A 23,331-nucleotide genomic window follows, 5' to 3' on the forward strand; every position below is an offset into this window, starting at 1 on the left:
GCATACCCCAGAGAACTGCATCAGCTTCAACGTACCTGGACTGATGGATACGAGAGCAGCAATGTGATAGCTCTTCAGCTGCATAGACTTAAAATTGTACAGCTAAGATTTAAAGCAAGAAAGAAGGTGTTAAAAGCAGATGATGAAATTAAAAACTTACGATCTTTATGTGGTGATGATGACTTCGATGGAGATTGATGTGGCGCTCTTGTTTTCTTGTTGGCAATGATGGCTGGTGTTCTTGAGTTATGACTGGGACGCTGCTCAGAGACTTGACAACCAGCTCCGCGTAAATCATGAGAATGGAGGGGGTTATGAGGAGGAATATGGAACTGAGTTGGGTGAGAAGCGGTTTTAGGGATGTTGTTTGGAGAGGAAGAGTTTATAAGTGGTTCTTTGAGTGTTCGGAAAAAAGACAGCATCATTCTGCTTTGGAGGAGACTGACGGTAGTAAGATGGAATGTAATGCTCAGCGAAAAAGAACCTACTATCTAGTTAGTTCTTCTTTTGTTTGACAACAGAACTGTCGTGTCAATGAAAACGACTATAAAATAGCGTAAGGTGAGTTAAATTACTGCAGTCACAAGTACTCTTTGATTATGGCACGAAGAAAGAATACGTTTGTTATTAACTAGCGTAAGTGGCGTGTGTAAATAGATACGTGTTCTTTAATATGAGGTAAAATGTATTAAAAATCGAGCCATGACTTTTGTACATGAGAAGGTCATAATTACTTCCAACTATAAAACTGCCCCTTTACTTTAGTCGTGTTCCCTGATATCAATATGCTTGTCATAAACGAAAAGCATGAAATCCTTATCCGTGTGAGTAGATATATAATGAGGTTTCTGCCACAATTTCCAAAAACTCGAAATTTCAGCCAAATGGCCGAAAAAACTGACGAAAACCCATGAAAGTTCTATCGAAATAAGAATTTTTACAGATAAGATGAACCATCATGAACGATGGAAAAACAAAGAACTTTCACAGAAAGAAAGTGAAAAACGAGTTCCACTCAACGTTCTGGACCACTTTTTCCCCAGCCCATCAAATTAGTCAAATTCAAACATGATTTTAGATATTATCTTGAACCATTTATCCATTAAGTCGAACCGTCTATCTTGCTCATTATGAAACATTTCTAAGGCTTTATCTACCATCATCTTCTCATCATCTACCATCATCTTCTCATTGCCTACCATCAACTTTTCTGGGCTCATTTATAAACAAAAATTTTTCTATAGAATATTTTTTCCTTACTCATACAGCTATTGTGTCATTCATCGAAACCCAACTATTTCACGTAGACTTTCACTTCTCAACACTTTTTGAACGAGATAGACATCAGGATAGTGAGTTTTCTGTTGTTCGTGTTCGTAAAAGATTCCTTTCCCTTCTTCGCCATCCATGGCTTCCAACGATCAACAACAAAAATTTCTGTTGACCAATGGGCTGTGTAAGGTTTCTCAAAAATTCCCTTAAGTGTGCTGATTCTTAACTTATCGTTCACCTTGTACTTAGGCTTGACATCTTCACTGTAAACCATCTTGCACAAGTCTTTTTCGTTCTCCTTAGTCACGTACTTTGGCCTCATCTTTATCGTTGAGTGGTTTGTGTTGTTGTACTCATCAACCAAGTTTTCACCAGTACAGTCCGTTTGCAGTTACCTCGAAGAACAAACTTTTTCCACATTTTTTTCGTCAATTTCCTGTTAAATCTTTTACCAGCTGATTTCTTCATCTCACTAAATGTTGAATAATGGTTGATGCCATGTTTCTTCCCCAGTTCACAAAATTCTTTATTGAACAACTCTTTACCATCGTCTTTCTGTAAATCTGATGGAATTCTCTTACGTAGAAGTTTTTCAAAGGTACCAATCACATTTTTTCCTGCTTTGTCCTTAATTGATATTGCCTATGCAAACTTCAAGAACACATCGATGACAGTCAACAACCGTTTGTGCCCTTTGTTCATCTTCGAGATGCCTTTCAGTTTGCCTGAGTCCATTTATACTAGATCAGTTTGCCATATACCGTCTACACCAAGTGAGACAACGTTCCTTCTTTTAAAAAAATTTCTCATCGATTTGTGTAGTTCGCTACTTATTTCTTCACAAACATTAGTGAGCTCATCAGCACCTACAATATTTTTAACACATTCATTCTTCTTGGTCTTGCATAGTGTGCAAAGACCTCCAAGTCTCTGTCTTCCATTTCGTGATTTCATTCGTTGGATTTCAGTAAACTTTTTGCACTTCAAGCACCAGATGTGACTGTCCTGAAGGAGTGAATAGACCATCAGTACGGAAAAAAACTCACCTGTAATGTAATTTTCCTAAGGATGTGTGGATGCCTGAAAGAAGACAATTTCCCTTCGTCTCTAGCGTACTAATCTTATCTAACGCATGCTTCATCTTTTTCTGGTAATCTTCCATAAACCGTCACTTCTTTAAATCAATGAGTATTCTCATATACTCAGCCTTTGTAACAAAATTTTTTAGTTCTTCTTTGTAGACATAGCTATCGAATTGTGTGAGAATGCTTGGGTACTCAGCCTTCACGAAAGGATTATTTAATTCTTCTACCAAATACTGTTTGTTCACGACATCTTTTTTATCGCTTGAATTAGGCACAGTCACTATTCTTCTACCATTAAAAGTAACGTAAATCTTGTTGATAGCAAAAATTTCATCCCATTCCTTATGATATTGCTTGATCAAACCTTTTATTTACGAGTTCACCTTCTCTTGCAGTGATTACAAATCTTCGACTTTTGATTGAAAATCTTCAGTTTTTGATCAAACATCTTCGATTTTTAAAGATCTCTTAATTCTTGATTCAAAAGGTCGAAAAATCTTCCACCTCCTTGGAAGACAGCAGCTTACTGCCAAAAATGTTCAGTTATATGGTTTAAAATTTCATTTAACTTACGACTGTCCGGCAAGAGCTTCAGCAAGAGTCTACGCAAATCACGACGGATGATTTTATGAATGTTTTGTACTCTCTCGATGTTGTAGAATGGTTCATCTTCTTCCAAGTAGTCAACTAATTGTTTCGGTATAGTTCCACCCATTAAGTCGAAGACTATTTTCTTGTCCTTGTCTTTACACACTGAAGCGCCAAAGAAACTGGTATATGTATGCTTATTCAAATACAGAGATATGTAAACAGGCAGAATATAGGACATCAAGTATCTGGCTCAGTTGTTAGATCGGCTACTGCTGCTTCAATAGCAGGTTATCAAGGTTTAAGTGAGTTTGAACGAGGTGCTGTTGTCGGCGTACGAGCGATGGGACACGGAATCTCCAAGGTAGGGATTAAGTGGGGATTTTCCCGTACGACCATTTCACGAGCGTACCGTAAATGTCAGAAATGGGGTAAAACATCAAATATCCGACATCGCTGCGGCTGGGAAAAGATCCTGCAAGAATGAGACCAACGACGACTGAAGAGAATAGTTCAACGTCAAAGAAGTGCAGCCCTTCCTCAAAGTGCAGATTTCAATGCTGGGCCACCAACAAGTGTCAGCGTGAGAAACATGCAACCAAACATTATCGATATGGGCTTTTGGAGTCGAAGGCCCACTCGTGTACCCTTGATGACTGCACGACTCAAAGCTTTACGACTCGCCTGATCCCATCAACACCGACATTGGACTGTTGATGAATGGACACATGTTGCCTGGTCGGACGAGTCTCGTTTCAAATTGTGTCGAGCGGATGGATGTGTACGTGTATGGAGACAATCTCATGAATCCATAGACCCAATTTGTCAGCAGGGGGCTGTTTAAGCGGGTGGAGGCTCTGTAATGCTGTGAGGCGTGTGTAGCTGGAGTGATATGGGATCCCTGATATGTCTAGATAAGACTCTGACAGGTGACACGTACGTAAGCATCCTGTTTGATCACCTGCATTCATTCATGTCTATTGTGCATTCCGAAGGACTTGGGCGATTTCAGCGACGCCCCACACGTTCAGAATTGCTACAGAGTGGCTACAGGAACACGCTTCTGAGTTTAAACACTTCCGCTGGTCACCAAACTCCCCTGACATGAACATTATTGAGCGTATCTGGGATGCCTGGCAATGTGCTGTTCAGAAGATATCTCCACCCCCACGTACTCTTACGGATTTATGGACACCCCTGCAGAATTCATGGTGTCAGTTCGCTCGAGTACCATTTCAGACAATAGTCGAGTCCATGCCAGGTCGTGTTGCGGCACTTCTGCCTTCTCGTGGGGTTCTACGCGATATTAGATAGGTGTACTTGTTACTTTGGCTCTTCAGCGTCGTGACATGACCAGTGTACCAACGTTGTCACAGATGTCTAAATTTAATACTCCACTTTCGACATTTCTTGGTTTCTTAGATAGTTCACCAATCATGAAAACGTTAGGAAAGAGTTTGATGGTCAACTGTTTTGTCAACTTTTCTAGATCAAAAATTGAAATAGGTTTGTCATATTTTCTAGTTATTTCTTCAAAATATTTTTCACTTTTTTCAACCCCCCCCCCCCTTCTTTCCCTTCTTCTGCAGTGCCAAGTTGTGTCTCTTCTGTTCTTCCAAATCTTTATCGCATTCCTTCTTATTTGTGCCAGCATTTCGAACAACAGCTGCCCCACAGGCCTATGAAATGACAGCAGCAAAACACGGTAATACAGCCAATGGAAGAAACCCTCCTTCACATTGACTCAGTGTTGAACCTTCCTTCTTCTTCACGAGATACTCAACAGTTTTTTCCACATCGGATATATCCGAAGTTTTGAGCAAACTTTCACCAGTTTTTTGTTTGCCTCTCTTTCATTTGTGAGCACCAGTAAAAAAATTGTCGATGCAGTGTAGTTGATCATTGTTGAGTTTAGTTTTGATTGATTTTGCCTATTGTTCGTACTAGGCAGCACAGTGTAGTCGACCGTAAAAATGTTCATTTACGTAAAAACAAGTTTCATAAACCCCAAATACTGCCATCAGCGTTGATACCCATACCTAGTTTTCTTGTTCCATACAATATACGTCTTACTGCGGTTGCAGCCAATTTTTCACCAAATGAGGTATCTCCAGCAAGCAGTCGGTTTTTTGCAGTCAGCTGAAGTTCTTTGTCAGCTTCATGTCTTTTTCTAAATCTTTGTGTTCTTTGTAGGCAATGTCATGCCTTTTGCACGCTTCATCCAATGGATTTATTCTTTGGTCTCCTCGAGCTAGTCTTTCATTCAATTTTGTTCCACGAACACAATTATAACCTGGCAGATGCGTTTCGAACAGAAGTCAGTTGATAAACGTGTTCACCAAGCTTTCCCCATGTTTTTCACACTTCCAGGAAATATGAGGAATATTGTTCAAAAATATGATCAGATATTGTATACCATTTGGTTTGTTGATGAAGTCACTGAACTTATTCGTTAACTTCTATGTTACGTCACCTTTCTCATTGTGAAAATTTTTGTTGCCAGCCGTCTCTTCACCACGAATAACCACTAGTAACGTACATCATTCATCCAGACTACTCAGTGGGTTTTTCTGTATACTTTTTTATCATGCTTTCACCTAGTTTCTCATCTGCAGAAGTCGCCAGAGATAAGGGGGTGCTGGAATGGAGGTTGTGGGGCGCCTTTTCAAGTCACGTACAGACACACATTAGGTTAGCGCCATTATTCTGGTCTCTATGGCGGTTTTCAGCAAGGATTACACGCAATTCCGTTGAGCACGCCGTTCCGGCAACGTTTTCGAGCATGTCGACCTTACATACTTTGCCCGCGCCTGACTTACAGGTACGGCTACAATCCACTGCCTCAAATTCACACTAAATCAACCTTATGCAGTGACACCGCTTTAGAAGAATTGACACCCTCCAGTTGATCCCTTCTTTGTCTCAAACTCGGAAAAAAAGTCATCAACAATTTCTCTTATCAAATTATTCTACTTGATGCTTTTACTTGACTTGATTTTGTTGGGATTTTTATCAGAATACAATGCTCCCGAATGGAATAAAATATCTGCGTGCTTTGATAGATCATCAACAGTAAATCTCGTGTTCGTGTCATCCATAATGATGTGCTTTTTAGTTGAAAGATTTATCAATCCATCTGTTTCTTCGTATGTCCCTCCACCGACTGTTAACTGATCTCCAAGGAATTCTACTGGTAGGTTACCAACATACTTAAACGTACCGATAGGTCTCGAACCAAGCAATGTATCTTCACTGTGGTTGACGAACTCCACCATTCTTTCACTGATTTTTATCTTTTTCATGGGTTGACATTTTATTCCCGTGCAGTCTCTTTCTTTCTACATTTAACAGTTGTTCAAAAAATCGTGTATTTCTGACTCACTCACAGTGAAGACGTGTTGTGGGCTTTCCTGATGTTTAATCGGTGGTATCCCATGAAATTCTTCCAAATAACGACTCTGGTAAAAGGCCATTTGCTTCTCAACTTCTCTATTTTCTTAGAATGCCTTCGGTATGTTGTCACCTAAGCCTTTGGCTCCTTGTTCGACTAGTTGAATGGCATGTATGACTCGTTGGTTCTCTTTTTTGTGCTTTTCGTACTCCTTTCGCAGTTGTTTCTTCCATGTTCAGAAATCTTCCTTCAACTCTTCATTTTTCTTTCTGTTTCGTTTGGCTATTTTGATAACTTTCTCATCGTAAGCTGACAACTTTTTTTATTTTTTTTATTTCATCGGTCTTCTGACTGGTTTTATGCGGCCTGCTACGAATTCCTCTCCTGTGCCAAACTCTTCATCTCACAGTAGACTTGCAACCTACTTCCTCAGTTACTTGCTGGGTGTATTCTAATATCTGTCTTTCTCTACAGTTTTTAGCCTCTACAGCTTCCTCTACTACCATGGAAGTTATTCCCAACGTCTTAAGAGTTGTCCTATCATCCTGTCCCTTCTTCTTGTCAGTGCTGTCCATATATTCCTTTCGTCTCCGCTTCTGAGCAGAACCTCGTCATTCCTTACCTTATCAGGCCACCTTATTTTAAACATGCGTCTGTAGCACCACATTAAGCCCTACTTTTGGTACTAGTAGAATTCTCTTGGCCGGGAATGCTCTTTCTGCCAAGGCAAGTCTCCTTTTCATGTCCCTCTTGCTCTGTCCATCATTGGTTATTTTGCTGCCTTGGTAGCAGAATTCCTTAACTTCATCTAATCTGTGACCATCAATCCTGATTGTGGTGTCACCGCCAGACACCACACTTGCTAGGTGGTAGCTTTAAATCGGCCGCGATCCGCTAGTATACGACGGACCCGCGTGTCGCCACTGTCAGTAATTGCAGACCGAGCGCCACCACACGGCAGGTCTAGAGAGACGTACTAGCACTCGCCCCAGTTGTACAGCCGACGTTGCTAGCCATGGTTCACTGAGAATTACGCTCTCATTTGCCGAGACGATAGTTAGCATAGCCTTCAGCTACAGTTGCTACGACCTAGCAAGGCGCCGTATTCAATTGCTATAATACTTCTGTATCATCAAGAGCAATGTTCTACAAATGTGAATTAAAGTTAAGTATTCCAGAAGCTACGTACTTTTCTTTATAGCATTCATTACGTATCCTGTTTCAGACCTCACGCCAGCCTGCGTGAGCTTATAGCGTGCATTTCGGCCTCCTCTAAAAACAGTGTTGGCAATTCTGCCGACACTTCACTGATGTTAAGTTTCTCGCTGTCCTCATTTCTGCAACTTCTCATTACTTTTTTCGATTTACTCTCAATCCATATTCTATACTCGAAAGACTGTTCATTCCATTCACACAGATCCTGTAATTCTTTTTCACTTTCACAGATGCCAGCAATGTAAAACCGATTCTTATTGTTGATATCCCTCCATCCTGAATTTTAATGTCACTCTCAAACTTTTCTTTTACTTCTATATTTGCTTCTTCGATGTATAGATTGAACAGTAGGGGCGAAAGCCTACATCCCTGCCTCACACCTTTTTTAATCCGAGCGCTGAGTTCTTTGTCTTCTACTCTTATTATTCGCTCTTGACTCTTCTACGTGGTGTATATTACCCGCATCTTCCTATAGCTTACCCCAATTTCCTCAGAATTTCGAAAATCTTTCGCCATCTGACATTGTCGATAACTTTTCGAGATCGACAAATCGTATAAACGTGTCTATTCTTCTTTAGTTTTGCTTTCATTATCAACAACAATGTCAGAACTGCCTGTCTGGCGCCTCTATCTGTCCTCTAGTCATACTGACTTTCGTCTAATACAGCTACAATTATCTATTCCATTCTTCTGTGTATTATTCTTGTCTGCACCTTGGATTCATGAGCTGTTACGTTTATTGTGCGATAATTCTCTCACTTGTCGTTGAATCGGCTGTACTGCTGGTGGTCTGCGTTTATTTAACATAATATTTCGACGTCGTACCTCGGTGTCTTCATCAGGTGCTTCCTGTGACTGAAGGATAGGCTGACCGTGTCTCGTATTTATGCCTGGACAGTGTCTGGCTTTGCCTATGCCGTCCGCTCCCGCTGCGACCGTGTCGGTTGGTCGCCAGATGTTCCGTCTTCTGTCCGCGCCCGCTTCCTCTGTTTTCCTCAGTGGCGGCCGTTTCATGGCGTGCCCTATTAGGTCCGCGCCCGCCAGGCGCGTTCCTCTCACTGTCGACAGGCTGCGTTTGCTGTTGGTGACCGTTCCGACTTTCTCCAGCGGGACTCTATAGGTACGTTGGTGACACGTTTGTCATCTGACCACATGGTCGGGAAAAGCACCACAAGTTTCTTGACCATTTGAACTCGAGACACCTCAGCATTAAGTTCACAATGGAACTAGAAAATAATGGTCAGCTTCCTTTCCTGGATGTCCTGGTGAAAAGGAAGACAGACGGCACACTAGGCCATAGTGTGTATAGAAAACCTACACACACCGGCTTATACCAAGAGGCTGACAGCTGCCACCATCCGGCACAGAAGAATGGTATGCTGAGAACACTTGTCCACCGAGCCAAAACACTGTTCGACTCAGACAGCTTGGCAGCAGAGTTAGAACACCTACAGCAAGTGTTCGCAGACAACGGATACTCAAGAAGGGACATCCGCAAGTCACTACACCCCTCCAGATGACTCCAACTGAGGGAGAAGAACAGGAAGAAGAGACCAGGAGGGTAGCCTTTCTACTGTCTAGATCAGCAAGATCAGCAGAATACTGAAAAAGCACAATATCAAGAGCGTGTTCTGCCCACCAAACAAGATCAGGGCGCTTCTTGGAAGGGTTAAGGATGATTTGGGATTGAGAAAACCTGGTATCTACCATACACTATGTGAATGTGGTATGCCTTACATCTGCCAGACCACCAGGACCATTGATATAAGATGTAAAGAGCACCAAAGGCATACCAGGCTACAACAAGACGCTAAATCGGCAATAGCAGAACATTGCTTGGAACTCGAGCACACCATAAATTATGATAAAACCAGGATCTTATTTCAGACCCCCAAATTTTGGGAAAGCGTCATCACTGAATCTATCGAAATCAAGATGCCAGAGAACTTGATAAATCGGGAAGCTGGACACCAACTTAGCATGGCGTGGACCTATCACAAAAACAACAGAAGAAAACACAAGACCAGGAGAATGACAGGGGCGCTGGAGAAAGTGGGAACGGTCACCAACAGCAAACGCAGCCTGTCGACAGTGAGAGGAACGCGCCTGGCGGGCGCGGACCTAGTAGGGAACACCATGAAACGGCCGCCACCGGGGAAAACAGCGGAAGCGTGGGCGGACGGAAGACGGAACATCTGGCGACCAACCGACACGGTCGCAGCGGGAGCGGACGGCGTAGGGAACGCCAGACATTGTCCAGGCATAAATACGAGACACGGTCAGCCTGTCGTTCAGTCACAGGAAGCACCTGATGAAGACACCGAGGTACGACGTCCGAATATTGTGTTAGATAAACGCAGACCACCGGCAGTACACACGATTCAACGAGACGTCACAAAATCGCCAGGAAAGTCGAAGAAATTACATTGTCTCACTTGTCTGCTCTTGCAGTCTCCGGAACTGTGTGGACAGTATTCGTTTCGAAAGTCAGGCGGTATAGCACCAGACTCATACATTCTACACACCATCGTGGATAGTCGTTTTGTTCCCACTTCCTCCAATGATTTTAGAAATTCTAATGGAATGTTATCAATCCCTACTGCGTTTTCTGATCTTATGTCTTCTAAAGCTCTTTCAAAAACTGATTCTAATACTGGGTCCTCTGTCTCTTCTTTATAGATTCCTGTTTCTCCTTCTATCACATCACACAAGTCTTCCCCCTCATAGAAGCCTTCAATCTACTCTTTCCATCTATTCACTCTTTCCTCTGCATTCAACAGTAGAATTCCCATTGTACTCTTAATGTTACCACCCTTTTCTTAATTTTACCGAATGGTGTTTTGACTTTCCTATACGCTGAGTCATTCCTTCTGACAATCACCTCTTTTTCGATTTCTTCACATTTTCATGCAGCCATTTCACCCTTGCTTCCTTCATGTAGCCATTTCACCTTAGTTTCCCCTGAATTTCCTATTTACTTCTGTTATGGCCTAAAGTCAAGCGCCGGCACGCCAATCGGGAACGATAGAAAAGAGATGGCTGTGAGAAGACGTCAGCCAATCGCACACTGACCGACCCCTGTCCAGGATGACAATGCGACAGCAGCGGTCCCTATGTGAAGAGGACATAAGCGCTGCGACCGACTGGTGACGGTCCAGTTCAATAGAAGCTTCAAGACTAGCAACTTGGATAGAAGCGGCAACGCTTTTTACTTCACTTGTACACTCTATGTAGCGCAGACTTGGAATTGTTTATACTAAGAAGATTATTTTGTATGTCGCCCTTAGCTTGCAACACGTCTGTGTAATTGCGAAGTTTAGTATTGTATCTTTCCATCTTGCAATAAAACACTTTAATACGATTTGTTTGAATTGTTTGTCTAGCGAACCGAGTATTTAGGATTCCTAGACTCCACGTACTTGATGACGACCATGGAGACATAATATTTGCCGATGAGCACGGAGACATAATATTTGACAACGATAAGATGAATGAACACCAACACGACAACCTGTTAACCTGGTTCCCACAGTTTTGTTCTGTTGTGAGCTGTTGTATTTTGCTGGTACCTTAATTCTATTTCGTCTTTTCTTTGCGGGGGTGTGTTTACGTGTACGAGGGTGAGTCAAATGAAAACCTTAAATATTTTTTAAAATATTATTTATTGTACAGAAGTGGTACAAAGCTGTATCACTTTTCAACATAATCTCATCCACGCTCAATGCAAGTGCTCCAGCGCTTACAAAGTGCATAAATTCCTTTAGAAAAGAAGGTGGTGGAAGTGAACCCAGGTTTCGTCCCCAGTAACGATTCTTGCAAGTAAGTCATCACCTCGTTCAAAGTGTCGAAGAAGTTCTTCACAAGCATCAACACGTCGTTCTCTCATTTCAGGAGTCAGCTGCTGTGGCACCCATCTTTCAGACACTTTGTGAAATTGGAGCACATCATGCACAATGTGGTGTGCTGACCCATGACTAATCTGTAAACATGCTGCAACGTCATTCAAAGGCACTCGGCGGTTTTCCTTCACAATGGCTTCAACTGCTGCAATGTTCTGTGGAGTCACAACTCGTTGTGCTTGACCTGGACGAGGAGCATCTTCCACTGAAGTTACACCATTTGCGAACTTCCTACTCCATTTGTAGACTTGCTGCTGCGACGAACATGCTTTACCGCACTGAACCTTGATTCGTCGATGAATTTCAATAGGTTTCACACCTTCACTACAAAAGCGGAATAACAGAACGCTGTTCTTCCCTGGTGCAAGTTGCAAGTGGGACGGCCATCTTTATGCTGATACTGCGACGGTATGTGTACATCTGCACTATGCTGCCACCTACAGGCCATTCTGCACGCTGTTTGTAGCACACTTACCAACTTGCAGGATAACGGCGCGAAATTTCGATTTGTTATTACGAATCTAAGGTTTTCATTTGACTCACCTCGTATTAACAGTGTCTCATATAGTTTTTTCTATTCAGTGTTTTCTGGTGAGCGTTGCAGAAATTTTCTTTGCTTGTGCGCTTATTTTTATTGCTTACATTGTCTGTTTATCGCATTTGCCTATTCCACAATGAGCAACCCACTTCTCCCACCCCCGGGTAAGTCACCTCAGCTGCATGCGATAGATGCAACGCAGCTAAACACAAATGTTTCAGTTTCAGACACAGCAGATCTCAACCCTACTAAACACAGTACATCAGGTACTAACCAATCAAGAGACCAGCTTAGTGCAAAATACAACAGATGTAGCTCCGAGTGCCATACCGCCCTTTCACCAGTTTAATGAAAGAGGAGAGGAATGGTTCGAATTGTTGCAACAGTGTGATGCCCACATCGTTGTTCCAAAATGTCAGGTACTGTGTAACTACACTCCTGGAAATTGAAATAATAACACCGTGAATTCATTGTCCCAGGAAGGGGAAACTTTATTGACACATTCCTGGGGTCAGATACATCACATGATCACACTGACAGAACCACAGGCACATAGACACAGGCAACAGAGCATGCACAATGTCGGCACTAGTACAGTGTATATCCACCTTTCGCAGCAATGCAGGCTGCTATTCTCCCATGGAGACGATCGTAGAGATGCTGGATGTAGTCCTGTGGAACGGCTTGCCATGCCATTTGCACCTGGCGCCTCAGTTGGACCAGCGTTCGTGCTGGACGTGCAGACCGCGTGAGACGACGCTTCATCCAGTCCCAAACATGCTCAATGGGGGACAGATCCGGAGATCTTGCTGGCCAGGGTAGTTGACTTACACCTTCTAGAGCACGTTGGGTGCCACGGGATACATGTGGACGTGCATTGTCCTGTTGGAACAGCAAGTTCCCTTGCCGGTCTAGGAATGGTAGAACGATGGGTTCGATGACGGTTTGGATGTACCGTGCACTATTCAGTGTCCCCTCGACGATCACCAGTGGTGTACGGCCAGTGTAGGAGATCGCTCCCCACACCATGATGCCGGGTGTTGGCCCTGTGTGCCTCGGTCGTATGCAGTCCTGATTGTGGCGCTCACCTGCACGGCGCCAAACACGCATACGACCATCATTGGCACCAAGGCAGAAGCGACTCTCATCGCTGAAGACGACACGTCTCCATTCGTCCCTCCATTCACGCCTGTCGCGACACCACTGGAGGCGGGCTGCACGATGTTGGGGCGTGAGCGGAAGACGGCCTAACGGTGTGCGGGACCGTAGCCCAGCTTCATGGAGACGGTTGCGAATGGTCCTCGCCGATACCCCAGGAGCAACAGTGTCCCTAATTTGCTGGGAAGTGGCGGTGCGGTCCCCTACGGCACTGCGTAGGATCCTACGGTCTTGGCGTGCATCCTTGCGTCGCTGCGGTCCGGTCCCAGGTCGACGGGCACGTGCACCTTCCGCCGACCACTGGCGACAACATCGATGTACTGTGGAGACCTCACGCCCCACGTGTTGAGCAATTCGGCGGTACGTCCACCCGGCCTCCCGCATGCCCACTATACGCCCTCGCTCAAAGTCCGTCAACTGCACATACGGTTCACGTCCACGCTGTCGCGGCATGCTACCAGTGTTAAAGACTGCGATGGAGCTCCGTATGCCACGGCAAACTGGCTGACACAGACGGCGGCGGTGCACAAATGCTGCGCAGCTAGCGCCATTCGACGGCCAACACCGCGGTTCCTGGTGTGTCCGCTGTGCCGTGCGTGTGATCATTGCTTGTACAGCCCTCTCGCAGTGTCCGGAGCAAATATGGTGGGTCTGACACACCGGTGTCAATGTGTTCTTTTTTCCATTTCCAGGAGTGTATATTACTCTTCGTCAACAGTAGGAAGTGCAGTCTTCCGCCTCATTCAGAAGTTGTTCCCCAACGCTATTCCGAGTGTTCTTTCCCATGATCAGGTTGTAGATTCTCTAACTATTATGACCATCAAGTGAATGTGGTGGCAGCTAGTTACCAATTCTTTCATTGCAAGTAAAGGTCGTAGAAAAATTATCGAGGGTGGATAGCAGATTTGCAGGGTATGAAGAGGAAATGCAAATTCAGATGTGCTTGTGGTGCTTTATATTCAGATGTTATGTTGTGTGATGCGATCGTGTACAGTGTAACTGATGTCGGACTTAAAGAACAGATCTGTAAACAGTCAGATCCATCATTTCAGCATGTACTGCAAATTCTAGAACAGTATGATTCCCCCCTTGAACCATGGACCTTGCCGTTGGTGGGGAGGCTTGCGTGCCTCAGCGATACAGATGGCCGTACCGTAGGTGCAACCACAACGGAGGGGTACCTGTTGAGAGGGCAGACAAACGTGTGGTTCCTGAAGAGGGGCAGCAGCCTTTTCAGTAGTTGCAAGGGCAACAGTCTGGATGATTGACTGATCTGGCCTTGTAACACTAACCAAAGTGGCCTTGCTGTGCTGGTACTGCGAACGGTTGAAAGCGAGGGGAAACTACGGCCGTAATTTTTCCCGAGGGCATGCAGCTTTACTGCATTATTAAATGATGATGGCGTCCTCTTGGGTAAAATATTCCGGAGGTAAAATAGTCCCCCATTCGGATCTCCGGACGGGGACTACTCAAGAGGACGTCGTTATCAGGAGAAAGAAAACTGGCGTTCTACGGATCGGAGCGTGGAATGTCAGATCCCTAAATCGGGCAGGTAGGTTAGAAAATTTAAAAAGGGAAATGGATAGGTTAAAGTTAGATATAGTGGGAATTAGTAAAGTTCGGTGGCAGGAGGAACAAGACTTCAGGTGAATACAGGGTTATAAATACAAAATCAAATAGGGGTTATGCAGGAGTAGGTTTAATAATGAATAAAAAAATAGGGAGTGCGGGTAAGCTACTACAAACAGCTTAGTGAACGCATTATTGTGGCCAAGATAGCCACGAACCCCCGCCTACTACTGTAGTACAAGTTTATATGCCAACTAGCTCTGCAGTTGACGAAGAAATTGAAGAAATGTATGAGGAGATAAAAGAAATTATTCAGGTAGTGAAGGGAGACGAAAATTTAATAGTCATGGGTGACTGGAATTCGGTAGTAGGAAAAGGAAGAGGAGGAAACGTAGTAGGTGATTATGGATTGGGGGGGGAAAAAATGAAAGAGGAAGCCGTCTGGTAGAATTTTGCACAGAGCATAACTTAATCATAGCTAACACCTGGTTCAAGAGTCACAAAAGAAGGTTGTATACATGGAAGAAGCCAGGAGATACTGACAGGTTTCAGATAAATTATATAATGGTAAGACAGAGACTTAGGAACCAGGTTTTAAATTGTAAGACATTTACAGGGGCAGATGTGGACTCTGACCACAATCTATTGGTTATGAACTGTAGATTAAAACTGAAGAAACTGCAAAAAGTTGGGAATTTAAGGAGATGGGACCTGGATAAACTGACTAAACCAGAGGTTATACAGAGTTTCAGGGAGAGTATAATGGAAAAATTGACAGGAATGGGGGAAAGAAATACAGTAGAAGAAGAATGGGTAGCTTTGAGTGATGAAGTAGTGAAGGCAGCAGAGGATTAAGTACGTAAAAAGAAGAGGGCTGGTAGAAATCCTTGGGTAACGGAAGAAATACTGAATTTAATTGATGAAAAGAGAAAATATAAAAATGCAATAAATGAAGCAGGCAAAAAGGAATACAAACGTCTCAAAAATGAGATCGACAGGAAGTGCAAAATGGCTAAGCAGGGATGGTTAGAGGACAAATGTAAGGATGTAGAGGCTTATTTCACTAGGGGTAAGATAGATACTGCCTACAGGAAAATTAAAGAGACCTTTGGAGAAAAGAGAACCACTTGTATGAATATCAAGAGCTCATATGGAAACCCAGTTCTAAGCAAAAAAGAGAAAGCAGAAAGGTTGAAGGAGTATATAGAGGGTCTATACAAGGGTGATGTACTTGAGGACAGTATTATGGAAATGGAAGACGATGTAAATAAAGTTGAAATGGGAGATATGATACTGCTTGAAGAGTTTGACAGAGCGCTGAAAGACCTGAGTCGAAACAAGGCCCCGGGAGTAGAGAACTTTCCATTAGAACTACTGACAGCCTTGGGAGAGCCAGTCCTGACAAAACTCTACCATCTGGTGAGCAAGATGTATGAGACTGGCGAAATACCCTCAGACCTCAAGAAGAATATAATAATTCCAATCCCAAAGAAAGCAGGTGTTGACAGATGTGAAAATTACCGAACTATCAGTTTAATAAGTCACAGCTGCAAAATACTAACGTGAATTCTTTACAGACAAGTGGATAAACTGGTAGAAGACGACCTCGGGGAACATCCGTTTGGATTCCGTAGAAATATTGGAACACGTGAGGCAATACTGACCTTACGACTCACCTTAGAAGAAAGATTAAGGAAAGGCAAACCTACGTTCCTACTATTTGTAGACTTAGAGAAAGCTTTCACCAATGTTGACTGGAATACTCTCTTTCAAATTCTAAAGGTGGTAGGGGTAAAATACGGTGAGCGAAAGGCTATTTACAATTTGTACAGAAACCAGATGGCAGTTATAAGAGTCGAGGGGCATTATAGGGAAACAGTGGTTGGGAAGGGAGTGAGACAGGGTTTTGGCCTCTCCCCGATGTTATTAAATCTGTGTATTGAGCAAGCAGTAAAGGAAACAAGAGAAAATTCGGAGTAGGTATAAAAATCCATGGAGAAGAAATAAAAACTTTGAGGGATCGCCGATGACATTGTAATTCTGTCAGAGACAGCAAAGGACTTGGAAGAGCAGTTGAACGGAATGGACAGTGTCTTGAAATGAGGATATAAGATGAACATCAACAAAAGCAAAACGTGGATAATGGAATGTAGTCGAATTAAGTCGGCTGATGCTGAGGGAATTAGATTAGGAAATGAGACACTTAAAATAGTAAAGGAGTTTTTCTATTTGAGGAGCAAAATAACTGATGATGATCGAAGTAGAGAGGATATAAAATGTAGACTGGCAATGGCAAGGAAAGCGTTTCTGAAGAAGAGAAATTTGTTAACATCGAGTATAGATTTAAGTGTCAGGAAGTCGTTTCTGAAAGTATTTGTATGGAGTGTAGCCATGTATGGAAGTGAAACATGGACGATAAATAGTTTAGACAAGAAGAGAACAGAAGCGTTCGAAATGTGGTGCTACAGAAGAATGCTGAAGATTAGATGGGTAGATCACATAAGTAATGAGGAGGTATTGAATAGGATTGGGGAGAAGAGGAGTTTGTGGCACAACTTGACTAGAAGAAGGGATCGGTTGGTAGGACATGTTGTGAGGCATCAAGGGATCATCAATTTAGTATTGGAGGGCAGCGTGGAGGGCAAAAATCGTTGAGGGAGACCTAGAGATGAATACACCAAGCAGATTCAGAAGGATGTAGATTGCAGTAGGTACTGAGAGATGAAGAAGCTTGCACAGGATAGAGTAGCACGAAGAGCTGCATCAAACCAGTCTCGGGACTGAAGACGAGAACAACAACATGATTCAGGTGCCATAGCGACCAATAAATTTGAGCAGCCACCAGTTTTTCGGGTTGAGTCATGTCTTGCTCACGACCAGCCCTCTAGGCAGCAACAGCATGCACGCACCAAGCCGCGGTAGCAGTTCTCTAAATAGGCAAACGCAATTAAGTCATGCCTTCGATGCTATTCACAACTCAACCGCCAAGACTGCCCATCCAGACAAGCATAGTGTTATGCCTGTGGCAAGAAAGGTCACATAAGTTTGGTACGGAACAAATATAAGAATTCTGCCCAGTCACAAAAATCTAGTCACATGGCCCATGTCATCAATGCAGTGTACTCAAAGCCTGCTGCAGGCATTAGCAAAAGTAGCAAGCGAACAGGTTCTTCATTGCTACGCCAATCCAACAAACGTTTTGTTCGTTTGCATAATAGTGGAAAACGTGTGAAATTTCAGTTGGACATGGGTGCCTCTGACACATTGCTGAATCGTAATACATATGAACTGTTAGGCTCCTCACTCGTGTCTAAATCTAGCACGCACCTGGTGGCTTATAATGGCCAAGACATTCCTGTTCTCGGAAAATGTACTTTGCCTGCCATGTATTGCTCGCATACGCGAACTGTGACTTTCTCTGTGTTACTATCATGCTATTCTGAGAATACATTTGGCCTTGATTCGTTTGATTTGTTTGTCTTTCACATTCATGACAATGTGTTGTCAGTGATGCATTCAATGCCAAAGACAGTGTAGCTAGCTTGCTGAAAGAATTCCCTGGACTATTTTCTGAAGGTTTAGGCAAGGCTAACAATTTTGTTGCACATGTTACTGTGAAAGACAACACTCAGCCGAAATTTTTCCAGGCCAGGAGTGATCCCATTGCATTATGGGACTAAGTCGCCTCTGAACTTAAAGAATTACAAGATGCGGAGTTGTTGCGCCCATACAAGCTAGTCAGTAGGCAAGTCCACTGGTTTTGCTCCCCAAACCTTCAGGTTACATTCCCCTCAGTGTTGACTTTAAATCTACAGTCAACCTACAAACTGGCCCTCAGTTCACGTCAAATGAATTTGAAAATTTCTGTAAACGCAATGGCATACAGCATCTAACTAGTGCACCGTTCCATCCACAGTCAAACGGTGAAGCGGAACGTTTTGTCAGAACGTTCTAGCCGTAGATGGCCAGACTTCGCACTGCACATACCAGGGATCAAACATTGTAACTGCTTCTCGCTCCTATCGTTCGCATCCACGAGATGGACCATCGCCGGCGGAACTGCTTCACGGCCGCCGCCATCGGACACTGCTCCACCTGCTCCACCCTCCTCAGCATCCAGCGCCGAAGAAAGGCCGCAAGTATAGCTTCGCGCTGCATAATATTTGTTTTTCAGGGTTTCAGCTGCAGCAGACGGTGGGCGCGAGGCGAGATCCTTCGTCGACTTGGCGCATCGATGTATCTCATTTCAGGCCCCGACGGATTGCAGTGTTGACATCACAATCAAATTCGCTACCGTCATGTGCACAGTGATCCTTCTGTATCACTCCCCCCAGATTCACGGATCCCGAGGACATCGCGGCCACACCAGCGGCCAGAGGGTGTCATCACGACACCGCGGCATGACCCCATGGGGACAGAGCCTTCACCTCTTCCGCCTCCTCTCGTCCTACCGATGGAGCTGGATCCGCCCACGCCGCAGCAGCCGACGCCTTCTATATCCTCGTATGGGCCTCCGGCGGTGGACAGGTACCCTTCTGGGTGTTTTCCAGAGGACGTTTCCGCCAGAGCGAAAGCCGGATGGCAGAGTCGACTGGAAGTCTGACGTCCCCTCCAGTCCATCACAGAGTCCACACTTCTGCCTCCGCCGCTGTTGTTGGGCTCCATATAAGACGATGGTCCATCGCTTTGGGGGGGGGGGGGAGAGGAATGTTATGATGTAAAGTCAAGCTCCTGCACGCCAGTCGGGAACGATAGAGAAAAGGTGGCTGTGAGAAGACGTCAGCCAATCGCACGCTGACCGATCCCTCTCTAGGTTGACAACGCAACAGCAGCGGCCCCTATGTGAAGAGGACGTAAGCGTTACGACCGAACAGTGACGGCCCAGTTCAGTAGCAGCTTCAAGACTAACAACTTGGAGGAGGAGGAGGATATTAGTGTTTAACGTCCCGTCGACAACGAGGTCATTAGAGACGGAGCGCAAGCTCGGGTGAGGGAAGGATGGGGAAGGAAATCGGCCGTGCCCTTTTCAAAGGAACCATCCCGGCATTTGCCTGAAGCGATTTAGGGAAATCACGGAAAACCTAAATCAGGATGGCCGGAGACGGGATTGAACCGTCGTCCTCCCGAATGCGAGTCCAGTGTGCTAACCACTGCGCCACCTCGCTCGGTCTAACAACTTGGATAGAAGTGTCAACGCTCTTCGCTTGTACACTCTATGTAGCGCAGACTTGGAATTGTTTGTACTAAGAAGATAATTTGGTATGCCGCCCTTTGCTTGTGACACGTATGTGTAATTGCGAAGTTAAGTATTGTATGTCTTCATTTTGTAATAAAACACATTAATACGTTTTGTTTGTTTGAATTGTTTGTCCAGCGAACCGAGTATTTAGGATTCATAGACTCCACATATTTGACGACGACCATGGAGACATAGTAATTTCTCTTCTGAGTGATTTCTGTTTCTGTATCCCTGAATTTCCTTGATCATTTTTGTACTTCCATCTTTCGTTGATCAACTGAAGTATTTCTACTGTTACCCATAGTTTTTTTTTTTTCGCAGTTACCTTCTTTGTACCTATGTTTTTCTTTCCAAGTTCTGTGGTTGCCTTTTTTTTGAGATGTCCATTCCTCTTCAACTGAACTGCCTACTGAGCTATTCCTTATCCCAATATCTATAACCTTAGAAAATTTCAAGCATATCTCTACGTTCCTTAGCGCTTCCGTATCCCACTTCCTAGCGTATTGATTCTTCCTGACCAATCTCTTAGACTCGAGCCTAAGTTGTGATCTCAGTCTATATCTACTCCTGGGTACGCCTTACAATCTAATATCTGATTGCGGAATTTCTGACCGACCGTGATGTAATCCAACTGAAATCTCCACTTATCTTCCGGCCTTTTCCAAGTATACCGCCTCGTCTTGTGATTCTTGAACAGAGTATTCACTTTTAGTAGCCTATATTCTCCTTTAATCCTTTTGTCTACTCCTTCTCCTACAACCGCATTCTAGTCCTCCATGACTATTAGATTTTCATCTCCCTTTATGTAATGAATCACCCATTCAATATCCTCATATAAAATCACTCACTCCGTCTTCAGGCCACGAGTGGCCTACCGGGACCATCCGACCGTCGAGTCGTCCTCAGAGGAGGGTGCGGATAGGAGGGGCGTGGGGTCAGCACACCGCCCTCCCGGCCGTTATGATGGTATTCTTGACCGAAGCCGCTACTATTGGGTCGAGTAGCTCCTCAATCGCCATCACGAGGCTGAGTGCACCCCGAAAAATGTCAACAGCACATTGCGGCTGGATAGTCACCCATCCAAGTGCCGGCCACGCCCAACAGCGCTTAACTTCGGTGATCTCACGTGAACCGGTGTATCTACTGCGCCAAGGCCGTTGCCAATATCCTCATATACTTCCTCTATATCTACATCTTCAACTTGTGACGTCGGTATGTATACCTGAACTATCGTTGTCGGTGTTGGTTTGCTGTCGTTTCTGGTGATAACAGTACTCACTATCATCACTGGACAGTTCGCAGTAAATCACTCTCCGCCCTACCTTACTATTCGTAACGAATCGTAGTCCCGTTACACCATTTTTCTCTGCTGTTGATACTACCCTAAACTCATCTGACCAGAAATCCTGGTCTTCTCTCCATTTCACTTCATTAACCCCTACTACATCTAGGATGAGCTTTTGCATTTCCTTTTTCACATTTTATAGCATCCCTACCACCTTCAAACTTATGACATTCCACGCTCCAACTCGTAGAACGCTGTCCTTTTGTTGGTTGTTGAATCTCATGGTCACCTTCCGTTAGGCAGCCCCTCCCGGAAATCCTAATAGGGGACTATCACGGTATCTTTAGCCAATGGAGCGATCATCATGACACGTTTTCAATTACAGGCTACATGTCCTGTGGATACACATTGTGTGTCTTTAATCCAGTGATTTCCATTGCCCTATGCATCCTCATACCGTCGATCATAGCTGATTCTTCCACCTTCAGGGGCAGTTTCCCACCCAAGGGCGAGAGTGTGCCCTGATACTCTGTCCGTTCCTCCGCACACTTTGATAAGGCCTTTGGCAGAATGAGGGTGACTTCTTATGCTGAAACTCTTCAGCCGCCAATGCTGATGATTTTTATTCAAAATTTAAGCAGTTCGAAACCGGGACCAAGGACGTTTTGATTACTAATCAAAGACGCAAACCTTAGAACACGGCTACTAAAGAAAAAAAAAACATATATCTTTTTGTTAAACGTCTGTGTTCAACGTGTTGTCAAAGAATGTTTGATCACGTTCCTGTACTTCCCTTCGTTGGACATCCTAGTCATGTCTATCGTCAAAAACCGAAGTGATCTTCATTCCGACATTTCCTATACGTGTCTTTAAACTTGTTAAAATTCATGTAATCACCGACAAAGCCACGGTAGATACGTTATAAATTCCCGTGATCCTGCCTGATGTTATTCAAAACATTTAGTTTGTCTCTCACGAGTTGCTTTGGTAATTTTGTGTACATTTCATCCAAGTGAAATTAATCTATTCCATTGTGTCTTCCTCTAGCGGAATATTCTGCACCGACGTCCTGATTTTCTAGAATGAAGTCATCAAACACGACGGGTGAGTGTCTTCACACTCATCCAGTGGTATTATTTGATTTTTATTTTCAGCAAATGTGGCAATTTTTTCATCATATTCTTCTTCGACTTTCTCACACATTTTAATGAATTCTTTGTACTTTGGTTGATCCAAACTCTTCGAGTAGACATACTAATGACTGATTAATTACTTTTTTCTAGTTCAACCATCCTAGATCCAAGATGTAGTTATTGACCATTAACGTTGTTCCCACACATCCATTCTGTCCTAGGATTGCACGTAGAATGGAGTTAGGTAAGAACTTTCCATGGTTGTTTTTAGATTTTTTCTCACCTTTGGTTTCCAGTCCGTCTTCTTCATTTAACGAACGATTTTTCTCGTAGTAAATGAGTTGATTGTTTCAGCTGAGTGGAAAGTCTTCAGTACTGAAGAAAAGATTAACAGCAACTGTGAATGATGGTTCTCATCACGTATTGGTGGGTTTCCACACAACATTAACTCCAAATGGCTCTGAGCACTATGGGACTTAACATCTGAGGTTATCAGTCCACTAGAACTTAGAACTACTTAAATCTAACTAACCTAAGGACATCACACACATCCATGCCCGAGGCAGGATTCGAACCTGCGACCGTAGCGGTCGCGCGGTGCCAGACTGAAGCACCTAGAACCGCTCGGCCACTCCGGCCGGCTCTTAACTCCAAACAATACATCAAAAAGTAATAAACTGTACTGTTATGGAGAAACAATAGTCAGTAGGCGTTGAACAGCTTAGAAAAATTTATTCCCACAAGGAAACCTCGCATACACATCGAAGCAAATGAATGCTTCAACAGAGTCGCCATCGAGAGTGATGTTACGTTGTACATATACAAGACGGTGTTCGCAGTGTATTAAGATTTGTTTATCAGACAGTTCGAGCTGGTGAGAAGACCGTTGCTCACGACGTTCCAAAAATTATTCCATTCGAGTTAATCGTCATTAACCTCAATCGGCTATGTCATGTACT

Source organism: Schistocerca cancellata, chromosome 1 (genome assembly GCF_023864275.1).
Source record: "Schistocerca cancellata isolate TAMUIC-IGC-003103 chromosome 1, iqSchCanc2.1, whole genome shotgun sequence".
NCBI lineage: Eukaryota > Metazoa > Arthropoda > Insecta > Orthoptera > Acrididae > Schistocerca > Schistocerca cancellata.